Below are 6,064 nucleotides of genomic sequence, written 5' to 3'. Positions count from 1 at the left end.
CCATTTATGTCATCTCTAATCTCCTGGGGATATGTTGCACATTTAAAAAATTAAATGATAAATGTTGCCATTGAGTTGATTCCAACTCACTGTGACTCCATGTGTGGCATAGTATAACTGTGCTTCATGTGTGACCTTTCACGGTTATGACCTTTCAAAAGCAGATTGCCAGCAGCAATAACAACCAAAAAAAATATGTATATGGTTATATAGAGAAATATGTGTCCAAATATGTGGAGAGGATTCTATGCTGTTGCTGTTCTTATTAAGTGCCTTTGAGTCATTTCTGACTCATAGAGACCCTGTGTAGGGTTTCCGAGGAGCAACTGGTGAGTTTGAGCCTCTGACCTCGTGGTTCAAACAACCTTACAGTCCAGTGCATTATTTCACAGCCCCACACCAAGACTCCTAGGAATATGTATATGTGTGTGTGTGTGTGTGTGTATAAACAGGTGCATGTATAGTTGTATCTGTAAGCATATGTTGTTGTTGTTAAGTCCCATCAGGTCGGTTCCAACTCATAGCAACCCTGTGTAGCTGATGGGTTTGAGCCACCACCAATCTTTCAGTTAGTAGTTCAGTAGTTATCTTGCAGCACCACACCAAGACTTGTGTGTGTGTGTATACAATAAGGTGTGTAGGGGGCACAGTTGGTTTACTGGATTTGAGGCTCAGAACCATAATCTTATGGGACAATTCAGTCAATTGGCATAAGATACTTCACAAAGTTCATGTTCTACATTCTAGTTTGGTTAGTAGCTGCTGGGATCTTAAAAGTTTGCAAGAAGCCTGCACTTCCTTAGCTGCCTGAAGACCCCTGCATCCCATTGAAGTCCCCCTTTAAAATGCATATATCAGCTAGGAAGGGTGACACATAACATTGTCTTTCTCTAATGCCACAGCCCAGAACAGTTTTTCAATCACTAACTATTCTCTCTGAGAACCTTGATTATATGAAGACTGGCATCAGGATTGGAGGAAGACTCATGAACAACCTGCGATATGCAGATGACATAACCTTGCTTGCTGAAAGTGAATACTTACTGATGAAGATCAAAGGGCATAGGCTTCAGTATGGATTGCACCTCAATGTAAAGAAAATAAAAATCCTCACAACTGGACCAGTAAATAAAGTCATGATAAATGTAGAAAAGATTGAAGTTGTCAAAGACTTCATTTTGCTTGGATCCACTATCAACATTCATGGAAGCATCAGTCAAGAAATCAGATGACGTTTTATTGCATTAGGCAAATCTTCTGCACAAGACCTCTTTAAAGTGTTCAAGAGTAAAGATGTCAGTTTGAGAACTAAAAGTACATCTGACCCAAGCCATGGTATTTTCAACAGCCTCATACGCATGTGAAAGTTTGACAGTGAATAAGGAAGACTGTAGATGAATTGATGCATTTGAGCTATGGTGTTGGAGGAGAATGGTAAAAGTTCCATGGGTTGCCAAAAGAACAAGCAGATATGTGTTGAAAGAAGTGCAGCCAGAATGCTCCCTGAAAGCCAGGATGGCCAGACTTCATCTCTCATACATCAGACATATTTTCAGGAGGGACCAGTCCCTGAAGAAGGACATTGTGCTTGGTAAAGTGAAGGATTGGCAAAATAAAAAAAAATAGAAAAATAGAAAGACCCCTAATGGAATGGATTTGCACAATGACAAGCGCAATGGGCTCAAGTGTAGCAGCAATTGTAAGGATGGTGTAGGACTGGGCAATGTTTTGTTCTGTTGTACATAGGGTCACTAAGAGTCGGAACTGACACATGTCACCTAGCAACAACAACTAGTCCTTCTAGTCCTGGTGTTTGCTAACTGTAAAGTTGGCAGTTCAAACCACCAGCATTCTGCAGAAACTCTATGCAAGGTCACTCTGAGACAGAACCCATTCGACGGCACTTAACAACAACAATCATTCCCAGTGCTACTCAGAGAACATTCACTGGGGATATGTGACTGGACTAGACACTGAAGCCAATGGAGTGAGAGACTCAAACGGATCCTTTCCAAGGAGATGCTGATGGGTTAGAAACCAACCAGGAACCTGACAAGAGATCTGTATTGTGGCCTCGGGGCTTTCATCTGCAAAATAAGAAGAGCTGGATTTGATTATCTCCAATACCCTGAGATCCAATGTTGGCAATCTAGGAGATCCTGGCACAATGAAGTCCTTCCCCTGCCCCTTCCCTTTGGCATTTTAATTCGAATCTCTTTGTTCTGTTAGGCAGATGTTTAAACCTTTTACTCATTTAAGAGGTGAGTCTTTTGAAGTTCTCATTTAAAATAATTTGATATTCAAGCAGTATGTGTGTGGCTGAAAGTCATAAAATTATTCATCAGAAAGACTTCTCTTTTTCTCTTGGATACCAATTGAAGTGTGTGGCAGTTCCCCGGAGCAAAGCGCGTTGCCCAGAAAGTCGTTTGCTAGCAGTGCTTGCCACCCTCACTAAATTGAGTTATTCCGACAGCCTTTGATGCTCTGTGGGTTTTTTTTTTTTTTTCCCTCCCGAGTGTGCCTATGAAAGCTGAGCAGCAACATAATTTAGTTCTTCAAGATTTACTTTTTAATCACCAGGGCGGTGCTGATGGGGTACCGAGAGTTGACCCCATTTTCTCAAGTTGAAATTGATTTCAGGCAAATAATTCTTGGAATTGGAATGAGGTCCCTTTCTTCTTATCAGCATGAACTTCAAGCTTCATTTTCCAGCAGCTGGGAACATCTGTGCTACCTATGAATCACAGATGATATGAGGAAACCAAAGATGGGCAAAGAAAGTATTCACAACTCACTGAATTCTATCAGCAGCATTCTTCATGAATCGGTGTCAGGCTATAATTGTGTTAGGTGTATGAATGAATTCCTTTTACAAAAGGAAAATGAGACAATTACCAAGGACTAAGAAAATAATCAAAATAACACAATCATTTTACTAGTGAATAAAAAAAACCTTTCTATAAACACTACAGCATGTTATTACAGAATTAAAAAATATATTTCCCACTGAAGGATTCTATTGAAAACTGTCATGGAAAGCTAAAAATCTTCTTCCTTGAACTCAAATGTTCATCCATAGAATTCAAGTCTGATTATGTTTTCAATGGACACAAATAGAGTGGCACTGCAGGATAATGTCCTAGACCACAAGGTCAGTTTGAACCACAGGGTTGGCAGTTCAAACATACCAGCCACTCCTTGGAAATCCTATACCAGGTCACTAAGGGTCAGAACAAACTCGACAGCACTTAACAGAAAACAACAATATCCTAATATCCAGTGAATCCTAGTTTCTATCTAATAAAACATCCAGTTTATATCAATAAGGTATTGAGTTTATTCTATCAAGATTTCCATATTGTTTGTTAATTACCTCTAGGAATAAAAGACCTGGTTTAGATGATACAATTTGATGAACTTGACCTACACTTATGGATGCAGTAGCTCAAAAGAGGGAAGAAATCCTTTCAGCAAGAATCATTCCCACCCCCTCCACACACAGAGTAGACAGGGATGGGCAACTTGGACATTGGCTACCCAAAATGGGGGGCGGGGGGAGTAACAAAGGCAAGAAGTGATTGGCTTACAAACTTTCAAGAGGGAACCTAGAGCCAGGGGGCATGGAGGACAGCAGAATCTCCAGTGAGTACTAGCCAATCTGTCTAGGCAGAGCTGATGAAATGAAATGCAGATGAGTCTCTTGTGATACAATAGTGAATAATTGTTATCAGGACTGATTGTGAGGGTTGGAAATGTAAAGGTAGACATTTTATAGCAAGGAAGGGAATGATTAACTTTCCAGTCTAGGAGTGGAGGTCCCTAGGACCATCAACGGAGAAGAGTCGAGAGCAGGACCCTACCCAGAGAAGCAGTGATGACTGAGATGGAGGCAGAGACAATGATGTGGAGCGATGGAGCAGCTGGGGACTTTAGATCCAGAGAGGAAGAGCGACTGTGTGCTGAAGACTGGAGGAAGGGGAGGTAGTGTAGGGGGCAGGCTTGCAGGGTATACCCTTTGGTTGGTTGATGATGCATGGAGGGGATTGTAACCATGGCAGTGAAACGATATACGATAGAATGAATGTAAAACTAATGTTCTCCCATGTAAACTATCATATAATTCACAATAAAACATTTTTTAAAAATCTATATATAACAATGATGGGCGGGGGGGAGACCTGGTTTATGCTGGTCCATGGAAATAGCAGTCAAGAACTCAAATGACAGCTAGAGCTGAGGGTGAAGCATCCAGCTGATATGAAGTGTGGGGAGATGCACAAGAATACCCAAACTTGACCTAGGCTTGATGGCTTGATAATCAGAACTCAAATTAGAGGAAGATAAAAAAGCAAGGTTTGATAACTGAAAAGCTTGTAAATTGCTATAATTTGATGAACTTGTCCTATCCTTATGGATGTAGTAGCTCAAAATACCAACAGAGGGAGGTAGTCTTCACATCGAGTATCAATCCTATCCCTCTGTATACAGAGTTGATGTTGTTGTTGTTGTTAAGTGCCGTCGAATCGGTTCTGACCCAGTACAGGGTTTTCGAGGCTGTAAATCTTTACCAGAGCATAAAGCCTCATCTCTCTTCCATGGAGCAGCTGGTAGTTTCAAACTGCTGGTCTTGCTGTTCACAGCCCGATTCATAACCACTACGCTACCAGAGCTCCTTATACAGGGTTGATAGGGATGTGCAACTTAGACACTGGCTACCTAAAATAAGGGGACGATAAAGGCATAAAGTGACTGGCTTACAAGTTTTCAAGAGGCAGTTTAGTTTAAGAGTGTGCAGGAGAAGGTAGAGTCCCCATTGAATAGTCTTCATCTTGTCGAGAGACAGGTCTGGTGAAAAGAGATGGGGATAAGATTCTTCCGATTCAGAGCTCCGCCTGCAGAAGGGGCTGCACTGGGCTGGGGACAGCAGTCCCAGGACCAGCGACAACAAGAGACAGAATAACATGTAATTCTTGACTGTCCTGCCCTGGTGCACTCACTGGTAGAAGAGTCAGTCCCCAAGGAAATGAAAGTGGATTTCAGGATGGTAAAAGAGGAGTCCCCAAGCATCTCAAAGGACGTGCAAAAGCTGCAGGAGAAGTTGTCTTTGCTGATAGAATCCATCCAGAGTAACTTGAAGGTGATTGCCTTGAAGAAATCTCCTATGGCTTAGTACTTGGACAGTTGTCCTTTCCTGACCCTCACCTTGCTGATGTTCATTGCCATGTCAACTGTCCCTTTTGGGTTCTTCATGCTCCTTGTGGTGCTTTCCTTCCTAGCTACGTTTGTAGGAGTCATATTACTGGAAGGACTGGTCATTTTTGTGAGAGGTCTGTCAGTGCTATGCGTCCTCTGTGGCTCGGGCTTCATATCATTTGTCATGTCAGGGACAATCACCGTCTCTTACGTGGTATGTTCCAGCCTCGTGAGCTACTGGTTTTCTCCCAGGTCATTGGCACAACAAAACCCTGGTGGCGGTCATCAGCTGGCCATGAAGTCCACAGACTTTAAGGGACTCTCCCAGGAATGACCAGCCTAACAGAAACAGAGCTTTCTCACAAGCCATCTCTGGACCGTGGGATTATGGCTGACGAGGAGCCTGGTAGTCAAGTGAAGTGCTCCTGGAGCTCACCCTCTAGTGTTTTCACTTAGAGTCTGAAGGATCCTGCAGTGGCCAGGTTGGTGATCTTGTGTCAGTTCAATGCAGGTGGTTGGCCCACCCTCACCTGGAGCATCAGCAGAGAAATGCTGGGATGGCTCAAAAACGCCTCAGACCATTCACCCCCCAAGGAATGGCCTTAACCTTGGCAGAGGCCTGGACCTCTAGAGCCCTCAGCTTGACCCATGAAGCCTCAGAGCTTGTGTATCCAAAGGCCAATTTGGGCAACAGTAGTTTATTTAAGAAATGAGAGAAGCAGTTTGTTTCATTATCCTTTTGAAACCAGGTGGGGAAAAATTCAAACCAAATTAACTTTTTATTAGAAAAAAAAATGTAACACTTGGGGATGATGACCACTAGGAGAAAATCAGAAAATAAGGTCAAAACTTAACTTCATGGCCAAGAGTA

The 6,064-nt window shown here is 42.5% G+C and overlaps 1 pseudogene; it reads left to right on the top strand.

Moving 5' to 3' along the window:
- Positions 1–5,041: 5,041 nt before the first annotated feature.
- On the top strand, positions 5,042–5,527 carry LOC102816249 (annotated as a pseudogene).
- Positions 5,528–6,064: the final 537 nt, after the last annotated feature.

Source organism: Chrysochloris asiatica, unplaced genomic scaffold (assembly GCF_000296735.1).
Source record: "Chrysochloris asiatica unplaced genomic scaffold, ChrAsi1.0 scaffold00110, whole genome shotgun sequence".
Classification (NCBI taxonomy): domain Eukaryota; kingdom Metazoa; phylum Chordata; class Mammalia; order Afrosoricida; family Chrysochloridae; genus Chrysochloris; species Chrysochloris asiatica.
The sequence above is the reverse complement of the archived record's forward strand: the minus strand, read 5'-3'. Positions and strand labels throughout refer to the sequence as shown.